This window comes from Natrix helvetica (genome assembly GCF_964273705.1).
Source record: "Natrix helvetica genome assembly, chromosome: 2".
Classification (NCBI taxonomy): Eukaryota; Metazoa; Chordata; class Lepidosauria; order Squamata; family Natricidae; genus Natrix; species Natrix helvetica.
In genome coordinates, this window is record NC_138552.1 from 298190222 (window position 1) to 298213026 (window position 22805).

Here is a 22805-nt window from a genome sequence, read left to right on the forward strand (position 1 = left end):
GCCTCCCCCCTTAACACCTGCAGAAATGGGGGCCCGGGAAGAGAAGCGCAGGGACGGGTGCTTGGAGGGGGGGCGTGTTCCGAGGGGACAGCGTGACCCCCCTAGAAGTGTCCGAGGGGAAACAGTCCTGGCGCTCGCTGCTGCTCCCTTGTTTCCCCGAGGGAAATAGGGGGAAATGCCCCCCCCGCCGCTTTTGTAGTTCAAAAGTGGGGAGAACCGAACCCGCGCGAAGCCCCCGAAAGTGAGTCATGGGGGGGGGGGCATTCCAAGCCGGCGGGGGCTGCGCGCAGCTGCTTGGCGGAGCTGGCGGCGGTGCGCACACGCTTCCACTTGTGGGGTGGGGGGCGGCAGCGGCGAGAGTCTCGCCCCTGGATCTAGCTTCTGCCGACAAGGCTGGCGGGGATGACAGGCGGCTCCCCACCCCCGTTTTCTCAAGGCAGGCAGGTGCAAGGGAGCCGAGCTGGGTGAAATAAAAAAAGGGGGGGTCAATTCAGCCCCAGGAACATAAACCGGGCAAAGGTGTTCGGCGAGGGCTGATTGGGGGACACCTGTCTGCGAAACGGGGGGGGGATCAAAGAGAGCGGGCGCTCAGTTGCTTTCTCAGTGGGATTTCCCCTCTACCTGCCGGGGAAGGAGAGAGCACGCGAGCGCATCTGCAGGAACCGCTTTGCTCTCCCGGAGGAGACCCCGCCGCCAACGGTCTCCTGCTCTGGCCATCGGAGGAACGGGAAGGGGCCGGGGGTACGGGGGAGCCGGAGAGGGCGAGCCCCAAGCCCTAAAAAGAGAGGCAGGGGGGGGGGCGCTCCGTGCCCTCGGCTAAAAGCTGTCGGGAGTCGCTCGACAGTCAGATGCGGCGGCGTAATTATTTCCCCAATAACTTTAAATTAAAACAACTGAGCGGGTCTCGTGCTGAAGTCGCCCCCTTCCATCCCAGGCAGGGATCCCGGCCTCCGGGGACTGAGGGCAGCCGGGATCGGATCTGGGATGGGGGAGGGCAGGAGGACGGAGACCCCCGGCGCTGCTGGGGAGGGGAGGCTGGAGCAGAGTCGCCCCTCGGCTTCCAGGGGCTTCCATGCGGCTCCCTGCGCTGAGCCGGGCCGGGCCTGGCCCCTTCCCAGCCTGGGAGTCTTTCCCCGCTTCCCGGGGACCTAGACGCTCCGTTGCCCCCGCAGCCCCTGGGAGACGGCGCCCGGCTGGGTTAGGTGAGCCTCGGCTGCACCCGACGGTTTAGAGGGGACCCCCCCTTTTCCTTCCCAGCCCTGAGGAGAGCTGGGTTTGCGGGCGTTGGGCTCCCCGGGGGCCCCTTAAGTGCCGGGCCGGTCTGGCGCCTCCCTGCCCCGCAAACGATGCGCGACCATCTCGGTCCCGGCAGGCGAGGCCCGCCGCCCTTCTCCCGGGCTGAGCGTGGCTTGACGGGCGGGGACCGGCCTTGCTGGCGCCGGGCCTCGACCGCAAGAACCCGCCGCCCGGGTTGCTCGCTCGCCCGGCCTTCGGGGCTGCAGGAGCGCTCCGTTCTCGCTGCCGAGCGCCCGGGGCTGCCATCCCTGGCAAGGGCGGCCGGTGCCCTGCAGCCTCCTAAGCCGTCCGGCCTCCCTGCACCGCCGCCCGGAGAACGGCGGGACCCCGCTTGGCGCACGCTTGGTCAAGTTCTTCTCCAGAGCCCCCCGAAGGCCAGAGAAGGAAGAATGGAGGGAAACCGGCTAAGGAGAGATTCAACCTGGAAACGAGGAGAAACTTCCTGAGGGTGAGAAGAACCATCAGCCCAAGGAGCAGAAGTTGCCTTCGGAAGTTGTGGGAGCTTCCTGGCTGGAGACTTTCAAGAAGAGGCTGGAGAAAAATGGTGTAGGGTCCCCTGCTTGGGTGGGGGGTTGGAGTAGATGACCTGCAAGGTCCCTTCCAACTCTGTTATTCTGTGCTTGCTTCCTGTAGGGAAATCCTGAGCCCTGGTCCAGAATAGTCACTTTCACACAAACAAGGAATAAGACTGATAGCAGGTTGTGTGAAGGGGGGGGAGGGGGGGGCTTTTGCTGACCTGGCTCTTCATTGCAGGCTGCGGAGAGCTCGCTTCGGGGAGCCCTGGGGCAAATGAGGGGGGCACTAAAATGGGACCCCCATGTGCCTATTAGTGGCACTCCCATGCTCCCACGCCCTATAAATGTGGAGCAAGCCATTTGCATACAGGGAGTCCTCGACTTACAATAGTTCATTTAGTGACCATTCAAAGTTACAACGGCACCGGAAAAAAGAACGTACAACCATTTTTCACACTTGTGACCGTTGCATCATCCCCAAGGTCAGGTGATCCAAATTCAGACGCTTGGCAACTGACTTGTACTTATGACGGCGATCCCCTTTTGAGACCTTCTGGCAAGCCAAGTCAAGGGAGGAAGCTGGATTCAGGTTGGTAAGTTAAGAACTGCAGTGTTTCACTTGACAAGCGTGGCAAGAAAAGTCGTAAAATGGGAAAAAATTAATGTAACAAATTTCTCACTTAAGCAACATAAATTTTGCATTCAATTGTGGTCGTACGTTGAGGACTACCTATGTATGCAAAAGTGCAGTAACGGTTATCCTGGGGGGTGGGGGGGTGCCTGGTCTAATTTCTCCTGCCCTGGGGTCTGGCCATTCTTTATCCTTCAGGGCCCCCCCCCCCACCTTTTAAGGGTCTTCTGTCCAGGTAAATGTCGGATAAGGGGCCGTCAATGTCATTCTGTCTAGGGAGACCCAAAGGTGCTTTTTCAAAAGACACCTGGACCCTCTTGGTTTTTTCCCTTGAAAACGTTTCGCTTCTAATCAAAATGAATATAAATCCTTCTGTGCCCCACCATTCAGTCAGAACAGAAGAAGCTCCTTGGACAAGAAGGGAAACATTTTCGAGGGAAAAATAAACAAGAAAGTCCAGTTGGAAAACCAAAAGCACTTTTGGGACAAGGCATCACCTGGAGGGTTAAGCATTTCCATAGATGTCCCGGAGAGAAAAAGGCCAGTCTAATTTCTAACTGCCATTCAATTTCAAGAGCCCCTCCTGCACTCACTTCTGGCGGAATATAACAGAATAACAGTTGGAAGGGACCTTAGAGGTCTTCTGGTCCAACCCCCTTGCTCAGACATATACCATTCCAGACAAAAGTTAAAAACTTCCAGGGTGGGAGCATTCACAACTTCTGGAGGCAAACTGGCCATTATTTATCCTTAAGCCCAGCCCCCCTTCCAAGACACGGAAGGGACCCTAGAGGTCTTCTAGTCCAACTCCCTGCTCGAGCAGCAGATCTTATTCCAGGGTGTCCAATCACCTCCACCGGTTGGGGTGGGGAGGATTTCTGTCCAGGCGGCTTTGGCTAAAATGAGCAGGCAGGCAGTGGGTGCCCCCCACCCACCCACCCACCCAAGGGCCTGGTCTTCTGACTCACCCCTGCGACACCCCTGCGTTGCTTCCCTGGAACAGGATCTGGTCTCCCAACTCTTCCTGGGGAGATGCCCCAAGCAAAGGAGGGACTTGAAAGCCAGATTCAGTCCTGCAGGGGTGGGGGTGGCCCCTGGAGGCGGCCCAGCCCACACCGTCTTCTGCAGAAGAGGAGACGGGTTGATAAGGAAGCCGCCAGCTGCTGGGGCTGCCTGCCCAGAGTGGCAGAGCCAAGAGAGAGCCACGCCTGGGCCCTATCTGGGCCCCAGATCTGCACACCTCAGGGAAAACCTCTGCCCAGCTGTTGCACTGCAGCACCCTTTCTGGTTTGAGCCCCACCCCTCTCTCTATCAGAGATGTCCCTCCTTGGACCTTGAAGACAAGAGGACTTCCAACTCCTAGAAGCTGTGCTGGCTGAGGGATTCTGGGATTTGAAGTCCACAAGTCTTAAAGTTCCCAAGGTTACCCTTACTCTGCCCCATTCTGGAGAAATGGCTGCCCGGTTTCTTCTTGAAAACCTCCAGAGCCCCCATAACCTCTGGTGACAAGCCGTCCCACTGATTAATTATGTTTAATTCCGCATTTAAATAGCCCCAAAATACCAGAGAATCAGGACAGAATAAACCCAGCTTTTTAGTCACAACCACTCAGAAGTCCCCTGCCCCCCCATTCCAGCTGCATCTTCTGCCTCCCTGATTCCCCCCCCTGAACCAGAAGCCCCCTGAGATCAGTGGGGCCGAAGGAGGGTCTTTGCAAAGCCACCGTGATGGGGGATCTCCCCAGCCCTGTAACCCCGGGGGTAACCTTAATAAATTCCTAATTGTGGTGGGGGAGCAAGGGAAGGCCTCCGTTGCAGTGGGCCTCTCTGCCCCAGAAGCAGAAGAGAACTTCTCACCCATCCAGGCCCTGCTTGTTCCACAGGGGCTTCTCCAAAAGGCAGCTGGACTCCCAGTTCCCTTCAGGCCCTTCTGTTTCTCACCCAAGGACTGAAGGAGCTTCTTGGATGAGAGGTTTTCCAGTATTTGAGGGGCTACCCAGAGAAGAGGAGGGGTCAGCCTGTTCCCCCCAAGCCCCCGAGGACAGGAGAAGAAGCAACAGAAACAGAAAGTGAGCAAGGAGAGAAGCAACCTGGAATTAAGGAGGAATTTTCTGACAGTGAGAACAATTAACCAGGGGAACAGCTTGCCACCAGAAGTTGTGGAAGATGCTCCATCACTGGAGGCTTTTAAGAAGAGTCATTTTTGTGAAATGGTAGAAGGTCTCCTGCTTGAGCAGAGGGTTGGACTAGAAGACCTCCAAGGTCCCTTCCACCTCTATCCTAATTGATTGATTAAGAAGTGAAATGTTTTCAAAGGGAAAAAACCCCAGAAACTCCAGTTGCCTTTGGGGACAAGAGAAGGGAAGGTGCTTAGGGCAGCCTTGGACAGACCTGGTGGGGGTCTCTCCTTGCCCTATTGGGTTGGGGGTGGTTGGGTCTTGCTTGTGTGTGTGTGGGGGGGCTCCTGAGTGTGGCCGAGGGGGGAGGTGAGTGGGCAGCCCTGGTCTGCAGGGGGCCACTTTCCATGCAAAGCGAGAGGGAAGAACGGGGGGGGGGGGTTGGTTCCTACTCACCACTTCATTTCTAGGCTTGCTGTGAAGCTGACCCCCCTGTACGCCCAGCGCCTTCAGCGTCCCACTAAACAGGGCAAGGGGAGACCCCCGCCAGGCCTGGTCCAGGGCTGCCCTGAGGGGTCTCCAGCCCGGACGCCCCCTGCCCTCCTGCAGCCACCGTGGGTGTCATGCCGGCCCCTGTTTTCCTGCGCTGCCCTGGCTGCTGGGCTGATGCCATGTGCCTCCTTTTATGAGGAAGGCGTGTGGGTGACCCGCCCAGGTGGTTTCTGTTGCTGCCTTGTCCCAGGCTGGGCATGGGGCCCTGGCTGCCTCCTCTGGGAGCCCCACCCGTGGCCACTCCCTCCCGCCCACTGGGATTCGCCCACAAGGAGCTTTGCAATTACCTTCATTTGATCTGTGGGGCGGATTTGGGAACTTCATGGGCAAAGGAGCTGAGTAGGAAGAAAACATGGACGGCTGATTCAGGGAGCAGCAGGCGGGGGGGGGAGAACGGAGGGGGGGGCTGCTAGGAAGGCTGAGCTTTGCAGCCCCAGGTCCAGTTAGGGAAGGCTTGAGTGTAGGAAGGACGGGGGAGCCCCTGGGCATGTGCAAAATGTTCTCTACCTCTCTCTGCTGCAACCCCACGGACCCACCGAGCATGAAACGATGAGTTGGCCCCTCCAGCTGGGTTTGAGTAAAAACGTGACTACCGCAGCTCAGGGGTGACATGAGGGGCCCTTGGTGCTCTCTGAGCTTGGTGGGCTTCTGGCAAACCTTTCATTACCAAACTTGGTAGCTTCACCAATGCTAGAAGGGAGGGGGGTTGTGAAAAGGAGGAGGAGGAGGAGGAGGAAGATTGTTGGGTCCTTGGTGTTCTCTGATTTTGGTGATTTTCTTGCAGATGTTTCATTACCCCACTAGGTAATATCATCAGTGTTAGAAGGAAGGGGGAGTTGCAAAGAGGAAGAGGAGGAGGATTTTGGGGACTTGGTTGTTTTCTGGCAGACGTTTCATGACCCAACTAGGGAACATTATCAGTGCTAGTCCAAGGACAAAGGACCCCACCTTACTACTTAACGGTGCCCTAATCCCCCCATAGGCCCCTGTCTTGGGGGGGAGGGGAGGGGGGCAGAGGCTGAGCCGAAAACCTCTGTTGATTCATTGTCTCACAGGTAAAGACCACGCCCCCTCTTTTGTCTGCTGTTGAATTCAACCCCTCAGAGACCTGGTGTGGGGAAGGGAAGGCTACCCTCCCCCCTCCTCCCCGCATGTCACCAGGCACGGCCGTGGGCAGAAAGGCTGTTGAGCCTGGCAGGAGCATCAGAGGTGGTGGGCTGCTTCAGAGGAAGCCCCTCACTTTTCTCTTGAGGCCACAAAGCCTTTGGTCCTCCATCAGTCTCTCTGACTGGCACCCACCATGGGCACCCCTTCCCTGCAGCTCCAATTCTACTTCCCATCTCTGCCTCACAGAACCAACCCTCCACCCAGGTGCCCCCTGATTCCCAGAGTCCGAGGGTCTGGAGGGCCACAGCAGCATCCTGCTCCAAAGCCTTCCAAGACCCACCTGCTCCCAGGTCCACCTCATATGGGGAGCACCCCCTTCCAGCCCTTGCAGCCGTGACACAGAGGACTTGCACCGTCCCCCTGGAACGGGGGCCAACCATGGCACGTGTCCACACCCACATTTGGGGAAACGAGAGAGGGGGGCAGAGCAGCAGACCAGGAGGGGGGGGTGAAGGAGAGATCTCAGCCAGCCAGAAACAAACGGTCATCCGGTGGGTGCCTGGGAGGAGCTGGGGCAGGGGGGTGAAGACCAGAGGGGGCTACTACTTGGTGCCAGACCTGAGGTGCCAGCCAAGCATTTAGGAAGATGCTTCCAAAGCCAATTCTTGCCCTTCAATTCCAAATTCTCTTGGTGTCCATGCTAAGTTTTCTTCCTCAGTAAAATAGGATGGGTGACATGTTGTGACCCCAGGAGAGACCCCCTTCCTTGGAGGCCATTGGGGCACCCCTCCTACAGGCTGTGGGGAGGGGGTGCTTAGGAAGAAGCTGCTGCATCTCTTGTGGTTGTCTGAACATTGCCACGCTGTGAGGTTTGTTTTGTTATTGACACTTTTCTGCGCACTGTTTTCTTAGCAGCCCCCGGCATACCAACTGGCTCCTTCCACCGGAATTCACGCACCAATGCCCAATTCTAGCCACAACCTTCCCTCTCTCTGGCTGGGATAAAACTGGCCACTTTCTGACTTTGTGTAGTCAAAGGGAGGGTTTTTCCAGGAGGGAAAGATGGCCAAGAGAATTGGCACCGAAGAACGGATGCTTTTGAATTGGGGTGCTGGAGGGTCCCTTGGACCGCAAGGAGATCCAGCCAGTTGATCCTAAAGGAAAGGAACCCTGACCGTCCTTTGGAAGGGCAGATCCTGAAGTGGAATTGCTTTGGCCACCAACTGAGCAGGGGGGAGGGGGCTCCTTGGGGAAGACCCCGAGGTTGGGAAAGAGGGAAGGCAAAATAAGAAGGGGATGGCAGAGGAAGAGAATAGGAATAGGAATAGAATGGAATGGGAATGGAAGAGGAAGAGGAAGAGGAAGAGGAGAGGGTAGGATATGAATAGAATAGAATAAAGCTGGAAGGGACCTTGGAGGTCTTCTAGTCCAACCCCTGCTCAAGCAGGAGAGCCTGTACCATTTCAGACAAATGTTTCTCCAGTCTCTTCTTAAAAGCCTCCAGTGTTGGAGCAGCCCCCATGTCTGGTATCAAGCTGTTCCGCTGGTTAATTGTTCTCCCTGTCGGGGAAGATCTCCTTAGTTCTAGGTTGCTTCTCCCCTTCATCAGCTCCCATCCATGCTCGGATGGTGCCATGCAATCGGGGCTTTGGGCAAACTCCAAGAGGCTGAGGAGCAGCAGGGAGCCTGGCATGCGGGGGTCCACGGGGTCACAAGGAGGTGGGCATGGTCCCCCGGCTGCCCCCGTCTCTGGCTGCCTGCCTCAAGGCTTCCAGGGCGCCCAGAGAGGAGAGCTGGCCTGGGAGGACGGGTCCTTGCATCCCCCAAAGCGTCTGAAACCCTGTCCGGGAGGGGCCCCTCCCTTCTCCTCTTGCACACCTGGTTCCGCAGGTGCAAGGAGACAACGCTTGCAAAGTGTCGCTCCGGCACGCACCATTAGCAAGGAACAAGGCCTGAGCACAGGGAGGGCTGCCCCGGCTGAGGGGTGAAGGAAGCCCCAGGAAGGGCTCCGTCCCAGCAGGGTCCCTGCCAGCGTGTGCTGGCCGTGCAAACACTCCAGTTGCACAAAACAGGCACCGGTGATGAGCTCTTTAGTGGTGCGTGGTGCCCCCTCCCCTCCCCTCCCCTCCCCAGCTCCAGCCTTCCCTCTCCCTCTGGAGCATCTGAAGCCCCTTTGCAGCAGGGAAGGGAGCTCGGCCCACGGAAGCTGAAGCCAGTGCAGGTCTGGTCCCCAGAGGCCGGGGGTCCCTTCTGGTGCAAGGGGCCTTGTGGGGGGGTCTCTTTTGCTCCGGACTGAATGGAGCCTCTCGGGCGGTTTGGAGCAGGGTAGAAAGAGGCGCCGCAGAATCCGAGCCACAGAGTTGGAGGGGACCTTGGGGGGGGTCTTCTTGCCCAATCTTCTGCTTGAGCAGGAGACCCTCCGCCAGGGGTATCCAACCTTGGAACCTGAAGACTTGTGGATGCCAATTCCCAGAATTCCCCAGCCAACGGGGGATTCTGGGAGGTTAAAAATCCACAAGACTTAAAAGTTCTCGAACTTGGGCCTGCTTCCCTTTCCCATTCCAGACAGGCGGCTCTCCAGTCTCTTCTTAAAGACCCCCAGTGATGGAGCACCCACCACGTCTGGTGGTCAGTTGTGGTTGATTGTCCTCCCTGTCAGGAAGCTCCTCCTTAATTCCAGGTAGCTTCTCTCTTCAATCGGTTTCCATCCGTTGCTTCTTGTCCTGCCTTCAGGGCCTTTGGGGAATAGGTTGGCCCCCTCTTCTGTGGGGCAGCCCCCCAGATATTGGAAATCTGTCTGTCATGATCCTCCTCATTGACCTTCTCGGAGCCAGTTCTGGTTTCCCTGGGTCCTGCTTGAACTGGACACTCTTGTCCAGGAGAGGCTGGAGTGGAATTGCCCTGGAGACGTTGCTGGGGAGGGACCCTCCTGTTATGCCTGCAAGGAAGCCTTCCCTGCTCCTTCCCTCCTCCTTTCTGGCCCCCCTTTCTCCTGGGGAGGAATGGAAGGAGAGAAGGGCCCCAATGCAGGGATGGGCAGAGCCTGGGAGCCTGGCTGGACAGGTGAGGAAGCCGAGGCAGGCTGGAGGGAAAGGGGGGCTTCAAAGCCCACAGTTTTATTTTCTTCTCTTTTTAAGGGTGGAAACACCTCCGCTGCTGATGCCGCCGTCATAACCCTGGGCCATCAACTGGGGACTGGTACAGGGACCACCACCCTCCCTGTGGGCATTCCAGGGCTGCAGGTGAGTTGACCCACAGAGTCGTGCCAAGGTTTGGCAAAAGGGATGAAGTCCCTTTTGGAAGGCTGGTTGGAAGCACCAGAAACGATGAAGGGTCTCTTCCATCCTTGCCAGTCAGCCTTTGGGGCAGAACTGTGCAGATGGGACCTTCCTTGTAGCGGGGGCGGGGGGCAGAGGGTGAGGGTGGGGCTCTTCTCTGTGTGCAGCATCCTGAGCTCCGGCCCTGGCATCTTCTGGGGCAGCCGAGCTCTGCCAGCCTAAGTGAACTTCCCTGATTCTCCCAGGCGGCCAACGGAGCCTTGTGCCCTGGAAGGAAAGGCTGGCACTTTTCCTGGGAGAACAGGTTCTTCCTTTCAACTCCTGCCTGCCCCTCATGCAGGGCATGAGAGTGCTGCCAGGGCTTGCCTCAGCAGGCCTGAGGAACTGGCACTGATTGGCACCAGGAGGGCAGGAAGCCGAACTGCCACAGAGCAAAGTCAACAGGGGGTGGTGGTGGTGGTGATTCCCAAAGCCCCCTTCTTGGGTTCCCTGAGTCTTTCTCTACGAGGGGCATCGGGTTTTCTCTCGGCACCCCCTCCCAGGCCTTGGCACTGGTTGCTCTGCAGATCCTACGACCAAGCAGGCTGGTGAGGAAAGAGCCCAGCAAGAGAACCGGGCAGGGCAGGGCAGAGGGCACGGCCGTCCTCCAGCCCCCTCTTTGCACTGGCAGAGCCAAGCCTGCCTTAGAGCCCAGTGGGGAGGGGGGAGTCCAAGGGAGGCCCCAGAGACTGACTCTGTGAAAGGGCTTAGGGAGGGCTGGGAAGCTGGGCCTGAGGGGCTACTACGGCCACAGCTGTTATGCAGGAGGGGACAGTTCCCACCTCTTCAGCCCTTCATCCCCAACCAAGATCCCTTTGGGGAAGTTGAGGCATGGGGGCAAAAGGGCTGCCACCCTCAGAAAGGCCAAGGAAGGCTGGGGGGAAGCTGGGGAAATCGGGCTCTCTTTTTGGGGCATTGCAAGGTGGGATTTCCCAAAGGGAGGCTGGGAAAGACAAGAATAGCAAGGGCACCAAGCTGGTTTTCATCTGGGCCCCCGATTGTGTGGGCACAGGAGCCCCACGGCACTTTCTTCCCCAAGGAAGGAATGGCCAGCCTCAGCAGGGACTCCTCCTTGCCACAGACTCCCCTCCTCTCTAACACTGATGACGTTACCTAGTTGGGTCATGAAATATCTGCCATAAAATAGCCAAGCTGAGAGCACCAAAGATGCCACAGTCCTTGTTGTTGTCTTCCTCCTCCTCCTCCTCCTCCTCCTCCTCCTCCTCCTCCTGCATCCTCTTTCTTCTCTCTTCCCCTCTCCCTCTCCCTCCTTCTCCTCTTCCTCCTCCATCTTCTTCCTTCTCTCCCACCTCCTCCCACTCTCCCCCTCCTCTTCCTCCTCCTCTTCTTCCTCCATCTCCTTCCTTCTCCCCCTCCCCCTCTCCCCCTCCTCCTGGGGTGAGAAAGCAGTAGGAACTGTGGAGCTCTCCAGAGGCCTATCGCATCTCCTGCCCATTGACTTATGCGTGTCTGGAGGAGGAGCTGAATTTGCACCAGGGCCCCCAAGTGCTGCATGGACCGAGCCCCGAGCCCCTCCCCCTGGCAGGCCCTGCACCCAGGCAAGGCAAGCTCTCCCCCAATGCACAGCAGGCATCAGCCTTGAGGGGAGGGCAGAGGCCAGGCCACAGAGACACACCTGTGCTCCGCCTGCCCCACCTGTGAAGGGCCAAAGAAAAGCTCTCCCATGGGGGGCCCTGACCTGGGCCCCCACCTCCACTCCACAGAGCCTTCCGGAGAACAGGACCGGACCCCTTCCTCTCTCTGCCTGGACGGGTCACCAGAGCTAGGAAACATCTCTGCACCCCCTTCAGAAGCCTGGACCTGGGGGGGAGGTGCCTATCCCCCCCTTCCAGGGAAATCCAGTTTGCCTAAAGATAGGGCTTCCCACCCCATTCGATTCCACATCTTTTCATGCCCTGTCACCCTCCAGATGTAGGGGGGACCTCCGCACCCATCTTCCCCAGCCCACCAAGCACTTTGAGAGGGCAGCGGCTGGTCAGAGGAAGCTGTAACATTACAGTTAGTCCTCGACTTACAACCACTCATTTAATGACCATTCAAAATCCCAACAATACTGAAAAAGTGACCGAGGACCACTTTTGACATTTCACGACCATTAAAACAACCCCAAATATTTCCACAAATGTTGAAAACGATCAACATTCACACACACTGGGCAACTGACTCATATTTATGACCGTCGCAGCGTCCCGTGGGTCCCCAAAGGTCGTAAAACGGGGCAAAGCTCACTGGACAACCGCCTCACTCAGTAACAGGACTACCTGGAAGAAGCCAGGGGGAAAATCCAAGGCCATTAAGGAAGGTGTGGAGCCGCAGTTCCTTCCCCATCAGCTTCTCCCCTTTGAGAGTCTTTGGCACTTATTTTGGGCCGGGCGTTTTGCCAGCGACGGGATTCTTTTACATCTCCGGCTGTCTTAATTTCACAAATTGTGACCCGCTTTCAACTTTTCCCCTCGGAGTAGCCTCTGGTCTGACGTTGACTCAGCCCAATTCCAAAGAATAGAATAACAGATCTGGAAGGGACCTCGGAAGGTCCTCTAGTCCAACCCCCAGCTGGAGCAGGAGACCCTGGACCACCAATGTCCAAGCTTTAAGGGAACTTTAAGCCTTGTGGACTTCAACTCCCGGAATTCCGCAGCCATAAGTCTTAAACTTCCAAAGGTTGGGTACTCTTGCCCTATATCAGGGGTCCCCGAACCCCAGTCCACGGCATGCCAGCAAGCAACTGGACCAGGCAAAGGAGTGAAGCCCCATCTGTGGGATGCAGGCAGCATGCAAAACCACGACCCCCCCACCCCCATCCTCGTCCGTGGAAAAAACTTTCTCCCTGGAACCAGTCCCTGGCCCCCAAAAAGTTGGGGAGGGGGCACTGCCCTCTACCATTCCAGAGACAAAAGGCTGTCCACTCTCTGCAGCCACAACATCTGGAAGCACAACAAGACAATAAATCAACTGCCCTCCTTCATTGGCTGATCAGAGTGGACCTGGGAGAGGAAGCGGGCGGGGGGGGGGGGCATTTTCCTTTTGGGGGACGAGGCTTTTTCTCCAGGTACACCCGATCCAAGCACACATGCAGCCCTCCCTTCCAGCCCCCCCCCCCAGGAATCCTGCATGGGTGGGCTTCCCCACTTGGGTCTTTTCTCTGGTGCCTGGCCCCATGGCTGCTTCCCCTCCCCCCTCCGAAGGAGGATCAAAGAGGTGTGGCCCCGCTTGGGGAGGGAGGGCTTGCAGGCCTGACCAGATTTAACAGAGTTGGGAGGGTCCTTGTAGGTCATCTAGTCCAACCCTCCGCCCAAGCAGGAGACCCTACACCACTTCTGACAGGCAGCAACCCTGTCTGTCAGCTTCACGAATCCTTTAGCTTTTGCTTCCTTCTCTATCAAAGTTTCTGCCCAAGTTTCTGCCCAGTTCCTCTGCTTGGCGTTCGGTTCCGAGCAGGGCAGGGCCCAGAGTAGGGAGGTCTGCCCCCTCCCCACTCTGAGCAAAGCAGCCCAGCAAGGGGGGATGCTGCACACACACACACACACACACAAACACACGTGCGCGCAAGCGGCGCAGGGCAGCGGGGAAACAGACAAATCGCGGCGCTCAGTCCAATGCGGGCGCGCTCCTTGAGCTGCTGGGGTCATTTCAGCCACGAGCGCGACAGAAGCCGGCTCAAAGAAGCGGTCTCCGGCCGTGCCCTGTCCGGAAGGAGCGGGCTGGGGACGAAGCCGAGTGCCGGGGCTGGAGGGGGCACCTGGCGCGCTGCAACAGAAGAGATGCCCCCGCATCTTGGCGCTCGCTTGTGCCAGTCGGGCGGAGCTGAGACGGTCTTCTCTGGGGGGCCAAAGGCGAGGGAGGGAGGGAATGAAGGAGGGGGCTTCAGCGGCCCTCGGGCACCGCTCCTGGCGCTCCCGGCAGAGCCCCCGCCTTCGCCCGCTGCCTGCAGGACCTTTGCCCGCCCTGCCGGCGGAAGCAGGGACTCCTCGCTGCGCTTCCCGGTTCCAGCCCGCCGCCCTCTGCCTGCCTGCCGGCTGCGGGCTCCCGACCGGCTGCGCAGAGCCCTCGGGACGGTCCCTCCCGGGAGAGCGGCGTTGCAGCTACTGCTGCTGCTAGTCTGCGCTGCTCAGGGCTGGCCGCTCCCACCGGTCCGAGTCCAGGTCGGCGTTGCCCCCTCCCGCCCGGTGCCCCCCAGGGCCGCCTCCTCCTGCCCTGCGTGCCGCGGCGCCCTTTCTCTCCTACCTGCCGTTGCCGCGGGAGGGCGGGGGTCCCGGTGCGGCGAGTCAGGCGCGGAGGGCCCGCGCGAGGCCGGGCAGCGGACGGAGGCTGGGCGCACAGTGCGGGCGCTGGCCGGACGCTGCCTGCGCTTCCCATTCCGGGAGGCGGGAAGGCACCTGGCGGGGCAGGGCAGCCCTAATTAGTAGCTCCGCCGCTACGCCGCGCCTCGGGCCATCCCGCGCCTAGGCGGGCCGCGAGAGGGAAGGCAGCGCGCAGCGGCAGCTGTGACTAAGCGGCCGGGCGGGGGTCGCCGGCAACCCCCGAGCCTTGGGGGCAGCGGAGCTCCGAAGGGCGCCCAGATGACGCGGAGGATTTGGTGAGAATTTGGAACTGGTCAGAGCCAAAAACGGCCAAGCTAGTCAGGCCTTTGATGGAGCCACTGGTTTCTTTTAGCAGTTTGGACAGGTAGTCCTCAACTTATGGCCACAACCGGGACCCGAATTTCTGTTGCTATTCAAGACAGTTCTGCCTGACAGTTCTGTAAGTCATTTCTGCCCCATTTTATAATCTTTCTTGCCACTGTCGTTAAGCGAATCACTGCAAGTTGATAAGTTAGTAGCCCCCTTATGATGTGAGTCTGCCTTCCCCACTGACTCGGCTTGTTAAAAGGGGGCAAAAGGGGATCACGTGACCCCGGGACCCTGCAACCATCATGGGTGGGAGTCAGTTGCCAAGCCTTTGAATTGATATCACAGGTCATATGTGTGAAAAGCGGCCCTGAGCCATTTCTTTCAGTGCTGTTGCAACTTTGAAAGAACTGTTATAAGTCAAGGACTCTCTGCATGCTCCTCACTTGCCAGATTTCCCGGGGGGGGGGGCTTAGAACAGCATTCCAAGCACCCAGAGAGGTCCTTTGCTGTCCCCTCCCCTGCCCCAGTCTAAGGCCCCCTGCTCCAAAGTTCTACAAAGCAGAGCCATTGCCACCAATTCCCAGAAGAGGAAGGGGAGGCGATCCCCCTATTTCAGAGGAGGGGGAACTGCCTGTCATTGAGCTGTCATCGCTGAAGGGCAGACCTCCTGTGAGCTGGGATTCCCCCCCCTGCCACATCTTTTCCCAGGCAGATTCTCCATGGGGAGGGAGGGGGCCTAGTGGAATAAGGTTTTAGGGGTCTTCCCCAACTCCTCATAGGGGTCCTTGAAGCCCACCAGCAGTCTGGGCAGCTTCACAGAGCAGGCAGTCTTTCATTCAACCAAGGGTCTCCAACCTTGGCCACTTGAAGACTTGTGGACTTCAACTCCCAGAGTTCCTCAGACAGCAAAGGAACTCTGGGAGTTGAAGTCCACAAGCCTTCAAGTGGCAAAGGTTGGAGACCCCTGAGCTAAGACCAGTGGACCAGCAGGCTGCAGCTTCCAAAGAGTCTCCAAGGGTAGCCCCACGAAATTAGTGTCGTCCAAGAGAGGACCAAGATGTAAGTTCCCACCTTCGGTGCCTCCTGGCCAGGAAAGGGGGCAGTTGGTGTCCCTTGCCAAGGTGGCCCCCCAGGTCTCCCAGCCGAGGCTCCCACCTCTCTGCATCCACTTTCACCTCACCTCTAAAGCCTCTTTGAGTCTGAAAAGGACCTCCAGAGAACCCCCAGAGTTCTAAGGGAAATGGGGGAGATGAAACGCACCCTGGGAAGAAGGGAAGCACCCGGAGGTGATTTGTGTTGCCCAAAAGCGCTGAGCGGATCTCTTTTTCTGCCTGTGAGTTCATAATTGCTAGTTCAGGAGAGCAGCCAGGATAACCCTCCAGGATCCCAGCCTTCTCTCACTGCCGATGCTTCCAGGGCCTGAAATTTAACCTTTTAGACAAGCGTGGTTCTAGTCCTCAGGGTTCATCACAACCGATAATTTAAGGCATTAAGAGAGACATTTTGCAATTAGAAGGCCCTCGCGGGGGCTGCCGTCTGAGCAGAAAGGTGACTCAAAAAATCATTTGAAAATGAAGGTCCCCTGGACAGGAGGAGAGGGAGGAAATCATGTCAAACCAGGGCTTTCTCCAATTTCTTCGGCCGGTGGGACCGGAAGCAACTCCAGGTTTTAGCCTGGAGCAAACCCAGCTTGGACCAGGCGGGTATGTGAGGGTCCTCCCCGGCCAGCCGCCCTAGCTGCACCTTTGCATTAGAAATGAATTTCCCCCCCTTATCCTTGTAGGGAATAAGGAAAACATTGGAATGTTCAGAAATGAACAGATGAACATGAGCAATGAAGGAGAAAAAAGAGCAAACTGAATATTATAGGATTTGGGAAGCATTTTACCAATGGTTGGAGAGAAAAAAGAAGTTGGGAAATGAAGAAAGCTAAAAAATAAGTAGATAATACACTTAGATAAAGATATAAAACAGTGCATGCCTGTGTATGTCAAGAATAATGATGTTTAGTGTTGATATATTATTACTAGAATATATTAAGAAGGAAAATGGAGAGTTCTGTCATGTTTAAATGCTCAATATATTATCATACTAAACTTAGTGAAATAATGTTATTATGAATGGGAAAGATGTGGCAAAAGAGGAACGATGTGGCACCCGGAGGTTTGTACCCAGACGACACACTGCAGAAGGAAAGAGGGAATGTCTATTCTTGTAACTAAAAAATAATAAAACTCTTTCAATAATGTTCTTTTTAAGAAGTTTCATTTTTGTTGTGCCCTATGAACTTGTGAAGTCCCTTGATTCCAGCTGCCTGTTGGGGCACAACGGGTGCAAATATTTTAAAAAAATGGATTGAGGGGAGGGCTTGGAGGTGGTCTTACCTGGATATGGCCGGTGCCTGGGCAGGAGTGGGTGGGTGGGCTGACCATTGAGGTTTCAGGCCTCCTTGGGCAGGAAATGTGGAATGAGGGCTTGAGTAGGCTGATTAGTTGGGGGGGTCAGTTGGGGGCTTGGTGAGCTGCGCTGATTGCCAGTTTGCTTCCAGACGTGATGGGGGGAGAGGGCTACAGACCCTGCATGGAGCAAGGCCCGGTCATCTGAGGGACCACCTGGGGTCTGGCATTGTATCCCATTGCAAACCACCCTCTCTCCTGCATTGGGGCAGGGGGTGAAGAGAATGGATCAGATAATAGAAATCCCCACCCACTGCACAGCAGACAGGGACCCTCCCTTTATCAGACCCTCCCCAACCCCAAATGGGTCGACCCAGCTGAGAAAGAAATTGGGTAGAGGGGAGTATTTTGCCAGTATTAATTACGGGAAAATCCTCAGGGACGATTTCTTTGCCCTCCTACCATGGGGAAGGAGTTGGAGAAGCAGAGGCAGGCGCTCAAAGAGGCTGAAGGGCAGTTTCCATCCGTGGGCTGTCAGGCTCCTGAGTGAGAAGTAACCTCCTAACTACGTAGCACAATGGACTTGCAGGGCCGGCCCAACGTGTAACACACTCACACTGGTGCAATGGGACTGATTTATTGGGTCAGGGATTTTCTGTCTCCACTGTGAGTTGTATTGTGTTGGAGGAAGGTGCACGGAGGGAGCTCAACCAATCTCATTGTACAGATGTGCACTGACAAATAAAGAATTATGATTTTTCAAAGAAAGCTGCAACTTGCAAAGTTTTGGCCCGTTTTCCAGCTGAGACACCAGGATGGGCGGTGATTCCCCCCCCAAGCCCCTTCCCCATTGCTCTAGAGTATTCAAGGGGGTCAAAATGGGAGGTGGCCCTTCCTTCTCTCCCCCTCACCGCCCAATAACCCCCCCCCGAGGGCAGGAGCACCAGTCAGGACCCGGAGGACGCTTGATCCGCCCCCAGCCAGCCTCATCCACCGAGCCCCCTGGGGCCAATGCCAGGTGAACGCCCTTCCTTCCTCGTGGCCCCAAGAACCCACCCTGACCAACCCCCAGAACAGGGTCTGCCCTGCCCTCCACTTATGGCACTTTGGCAGAGTGGGTTGCTCCCGGTTTGGCCCAGTTTGGCTGAACCGGGAGTGGTATTTTGGCCTGGGTCGCAGAACCGACAGCAACACAGGCTGGCCACGCCCCTGAACCAGCTACCCAGTTGCCGCTGCTGTTAGCAGCATGTTGTTTAGTAGTGTGTGCGCAGTTCACTGTAAATTGTTCTGTGCAAGCACGAAGTGAACCGGTAGTAAAACCGGGAGCAACCCACCTCTGGACTGCGGAGTGGGACAGCTGAAACAGGGACTCCGAAGGGAACCAAGTCCGTTTTCTGAATGTCTCTGTCTGTCTGTCTGTGTCGCTTTAAAGTTAATATTTCCTGCTTGAGCAAGGGTTGGTCTAGAAGACCTCCATGGTCCCTTCCAACTCTGTCATTCTGTTAATCCAGACTGGGCCTCATCTGGCCCTTTGGCTGCCTCTCTCCGGACAGTGAATTTGCTCGTATGGATAGACAGCTTACAACCATTTGTTTAATAACCACTCAAAGTTACAACAGCACTGAAAAATGTGACTTATGACCGTTTTTCACAGCTTTCATGTGATCAGAATTCAGATGCTTGACAACTGAGTTGTGTTTGGTGACGGTCACAGTGTCCTGGTGTCACAAGATCCCCTTTTGCGACGTTCTGACAAACGAAGTCAAGGGGGAATCCAGTTTCACAACAACCAGGTGACTAACTTAAGCCCTTAAGCACTGATTCACTTAATCAGATTCACCACAACTGTGGCAAGAAAACACTCACTTAACAAATATCCCACAATAGTAGAAATGTTGGGCTCAATTACGGCCACTATTTTGAAGGCAACTGCCGTTTTGGGTTTCTTCTTTAGTTATGTGCCGGTGTTTGTGCCTACACACCTTCACAGCCCCCACTGGGCACTGAAAAATGTTGGCAGTCAATGCTTATTTTTCCCCCTTTCCCCTCTTCCTACCCCTCCCTTCCCCCCCCCTTCTTCTCCTTTTTAGTTGCATTTACATTTTATATTATGACAATTTTAGAAAAAAAATCTTCATAAAAGAAAGAAAGGAAGGCAGCTCTTTAAAGGAGACCCCCCCACTGAAGATTCTGGGGAGGAATTGTGGGCAAAAGGGATCCTAGGCGCCCCCTTCTTTCCCTGCCCCCCAAAGCCCCCTCCCCCCCGGAGGGCAGGAGGTTCCATCCCAAAGAGACCCCTCCCCTGGTATCCTTTTGCTTTTCTGCTCAACAGAGAAGGTGGAGCCCCCCCCCCCCCCCCTGGGCAGGGAGGGGATGTCAGCCTTGCCCATAACAAAGGGGTGAAATTCCCATTGAAGTCAGGACTGTCTAAGCAGTTCTCCTGGCCCATCCCTGCCCCCACCCCCTTCCGCCCTGAATATTACCCTCCAAGGCTCTTAAGAGAAATAACCAGATCCAGCCTAACTTAGAAAGCTTGCATTTTTTTATTTTTCTGCCAACGTGTGTCTTTCTTCCCGGCACTTAATTCCACCACAACTGCTTTTGTGTCTGTGCCAACAAGCCGGTATTCTCGGTTTTCTTCCTATTAATCTCTACCAGGCCTCCTTCTGGGTACCTGGCCCTCTGATGTGGAGACGGGACAGATAAATCAAGGAACAGGAGGAAGAGGCAGACAACCAGAGGCCGAGGGCAGCTCTGGGGCTCCGGGTGCCAATTCTACCAGCAAGGTGCCAATGTTCCCATGGCACTTGGCCTCTCAGGGGGGCACAGCTCAGAGTGACAGAAGGGGGCCTTGGAGGTCTTCTAGTCCAACCCCCTGCTCAGGCGGGAGATGCTATCCCAGTGATGGCAAATCTTTTCGGCACTGAGTGCCCAAACAGGAGCGTGTGCCTGCCTGGTCTTTTGGTTTCTGGCATGCGTACCGGCCAGCTGGTCTTCGGATTCCCAGCACAGCTGGCAACGGCACACGTGCCTACATACGGGGCTCTATGTGCCACCTCTGGTACGCCCACTGTGCCATAGGTTCCCATTCCAGCCCAAGGTCTCTCCAGCCTCTTCTGAAAAGCCCCTGGTGATGGGGCAGCCACAATTTCTGGTGGAAAGATCTCCCAATGGTTAACTGTCAGGAAATTCCTCCTTAGTTCCAGGTAGCTTCTCTCCTGGATCAGTTTCCACCCGTTGCTTCTTGTCCTGCCTTCAGGTGCTTTGGAGAACAGCTTGAGTCCCTCTTCTTTGGGGCAGCCCCTGAGATATTGGAAGGCTGCTATCTTGTTTCCCCCCCCCCCCCCCGGTCCTTCTTTTTAATAAATTAGACATTCCTGCAACCGTTCCTTATATGTTTTAGCCTCCAGTCCCCTAAATTCATCTTTGTTGCTCTTCTCTGCACTCAACATCTTTTTTACAACATGGCAGCCAAAGCTGGATGCAGAATATTCCAGGCGTGGCCTTCCCAAGGCCTTGTAAAGTGGTACTAACACTTCACCTGATCTAGATTCTATCCCTGTCTGTTGATGCAGCCCAGGATTCCGTTGGCCCTTTGGGCAGCTGGCTCTCTTTAAGGGATTGTCCGCTAGGAATTCTCAACCCGGACTTCAGCTCCTGCTGTACCCACAAATTCCCAGCCCCGGAGGGGGGAGGACAGTCCTTGCCCAGGTGGGAATTCTGTCCTGACATTTGGGGAGGGTTGATTGAGGTAGGGGGAATTGAGATCAAAGGCTTCCAAGGTGTGTCCCCCCCCCCGGAAGGTGTCTAGATGGGCAGGAGGACCCTCCTGGCCCCCTACCTTGTGCAGCGGGGGGGGGGGGACTGGTGTGAACTCTCCTTTGCGAGTTCATTTCATTGGTGCAGAGATCTTGGGGGTGGGTGGGTGGAGTTTCTCTGTGCCATCCGGTCCCTGCCATCTCTGAGTGACCAACAGGCAGGTTTTCTGCCTTTTGCTAGAGGCTGCCAAACTGGCATCGGCCCATAAGAGGGCTGGACTAGATGCTCTCTTAGGCCACTTCCAACTCTAGAACTCTATGAACTGTAAAGGCAGCAGCACCACTCAGTCTTGTGGCAGTGAGTTCCACTTTCTGCAGCCCAATGGCTCCATTTCAGGAAGGGCATTGTGGAGCCGGAAAAAGTTGCCTGATGATGAGGCAGGAGACCAGAGGTGAGTTGCTACTGGAATTACTGCAGGTTCAGCACACAAGATTTTTTGGCATGCTGGCTTGTAGGCCAGACCAGGATGCTCGCCTGCTCTGAAGTGGGGTGAGCCGTGGCCCCTCGCCAGATCCCACAAAGAGCCTAACTCTGGATGCTGCATTCCCACAAGTTGGGAGCCAATGCCCGTGTTTGCTTATGAGTTTTTTCTAAAAGGTGAGTGGGAGGTGTGGAACCTCCAGCTGCCAAGGAAGTCTACCTCCCCTGCGTGATGAACATATGGGGACCTGCAGAGAGGGGCTTTTCTTCCACGGGGATGCTGGATGAGGCCATCTCCTCCTCCTCCTCCTCCTTCTCTTCCATGCCTGGGCCTTTGGGCTCCGGAGGCCCCTACACAACCTTCCTGCGAGGGTGTTTTCCGTGGGAGGCTCTGCCAGAGGAATCAGCTGAACTGCCAGACCCGAAGAAAGCCGAGGCGACTGACCCCACCCCCTCCGTCCTGAGAAACTCTGCTCTTCTTAATGAATCCAAATTAATCCTTCAGATGCTTTGCCTGCGGGAAGGGAGAGGGAGGGAGAAGGCACCCAGGGAGACGATGAGGACCGGAAGCATGAAGGGCAAGGCACTCCGGAATCACCAGGGTCCTTTCAGCCTCACCCTGTGCAGGGCCCAGAGGGGATTCCTTCCTTCCTTCCCCTCTTTGTCCTGTTCTCTCCCTCCCTCCCTTCTCTTTCTTCCTTTCTCTTCCTTCCTTCCTTCCATCCACCCATCTCCTCTTTGTCCCTTTCCCTTCCTTTTCATCCCTCCCTCCCCTTTCCTTTCCTTCCCCCCACCATTCTTCCTTCCTTTCCTTTCTCCTTCCTTCTTTCCATCCACTATTCTTCCTTCTTCCCCCTTCCTTCTCATTCCTCCTCCCTCTTTCCTTCCTTCCACCATTCTTCCATTCTTTCTTTCCTTTCTCCTTCCTCCCTCCCTCTATTCTTCCTTCCTCCCTCCTTCCCTTCCTTCCTTCCATCCATCCATTTCCTATTTATCCCGTTTCCTTCCTTCCTTCTCATCCCTCCCTTCTTCCTCCCACCATTCTTCCATCTTCCTCTATTCTTCCTCCCTCCCTCTATTCTTCCTTCCCTCCTTTCCTTCCTTCTATTCTTCTTTCCTTCCTTCCTTCCTTCCTTCCTTCCTTCCTTCCTTCCATCTCTTCTTGCTTCCTTCCTCTATCCTTGCTTCCTCTAATTCTTCCTTCTTTCCTCTATTCTTTCTCCCTCCTTCCTTCTATTCATTCTTCCTTCCTTCCTCTATTCTTGCTTCCTTCCTTTATTCTTCCTGCCATCCTTCCTCTATCTTCCCTTCCTTCCTTCCCTCCTTCCTTCCTTCCTTCCTTCCTTCCTCTAACCTTCTCTCCTTCCTTCCTCTATCCATCCATCCTTCCTCCCTCCCTCCCTTCCTTGGGAGGGGGCTTCTGGCTACATGGGAGTTGCAAGCAGCCCCCCCCCCCCAGGCTCCCCTCTACAGAGCCGAGCCATCCTAGAGCAAAGCCCTCAAAGGACCCCATGGGGTCGAGGGGGGGGGTGCAGCTGCCTGGCTGGCAATTTGTTATTTTCTCAGTAAACACGTCCTTGTCTTTGTAATTATTGTGATTAAATGCCTGCCGGGAGGAGCCCCGCCCCGCTGCCCGGCCCTGCCAAGCCCAGCCCTGCCCTGCCCTTTCCCGGCTGCTTTTCTGGTGCAACAGGTGAATCTCTCCACCGCAAAGAGCCGCTCCGCCTCCCCCTGCCCCTCCCGCAGCCCAACGGGGCTCTGCGTGGCCTGGGAGCGCCCGTTGGCCTCCCTGCCCCGCTGCTGCTCCCCCGGCTCCACCCGCAGCCGCTGCCCCCCACCCTCTGCCACCCCCCCCCCGAGGGAGGGTCTCAACCCCCCCCGGGCCGTGGCTGCCCCAAAGGGGCTTTTCCTCCAAAGGGCGACGGGACTTCCTTGGTTTTTCCTTGAAGACGCTTCGCTTCTCGCCCAGGAAGCTTCTTCGGTTCTCCAGAAAGCGAAACGTTTT

The 22805-nt window shown here is 56.4% G+C and overlaps 1 protein-coding gene across 1 annotated transcript in view; it reads right to left on the reverse strand.

Moving 5' to 3' along the window:
• Positions 1 to 13869, reverse strand: part of FOXN1 (forkhead box N1) — a 47388-nt gene extending 33519 nt beyond the window's left edge. Inside the window, exon 1 of the mRNA XM_081944006.1 lies at positions 13780 to 13869. The gene's annotated coding sequence lies outside the window, so the exon portion shown is untranslated. The remainder of the gene's footprint in view (positions 1 to 13779) is intronic.
• Between the last annotated feature and the right edge of the window lie 8936 nt (positions 13870 to 22805).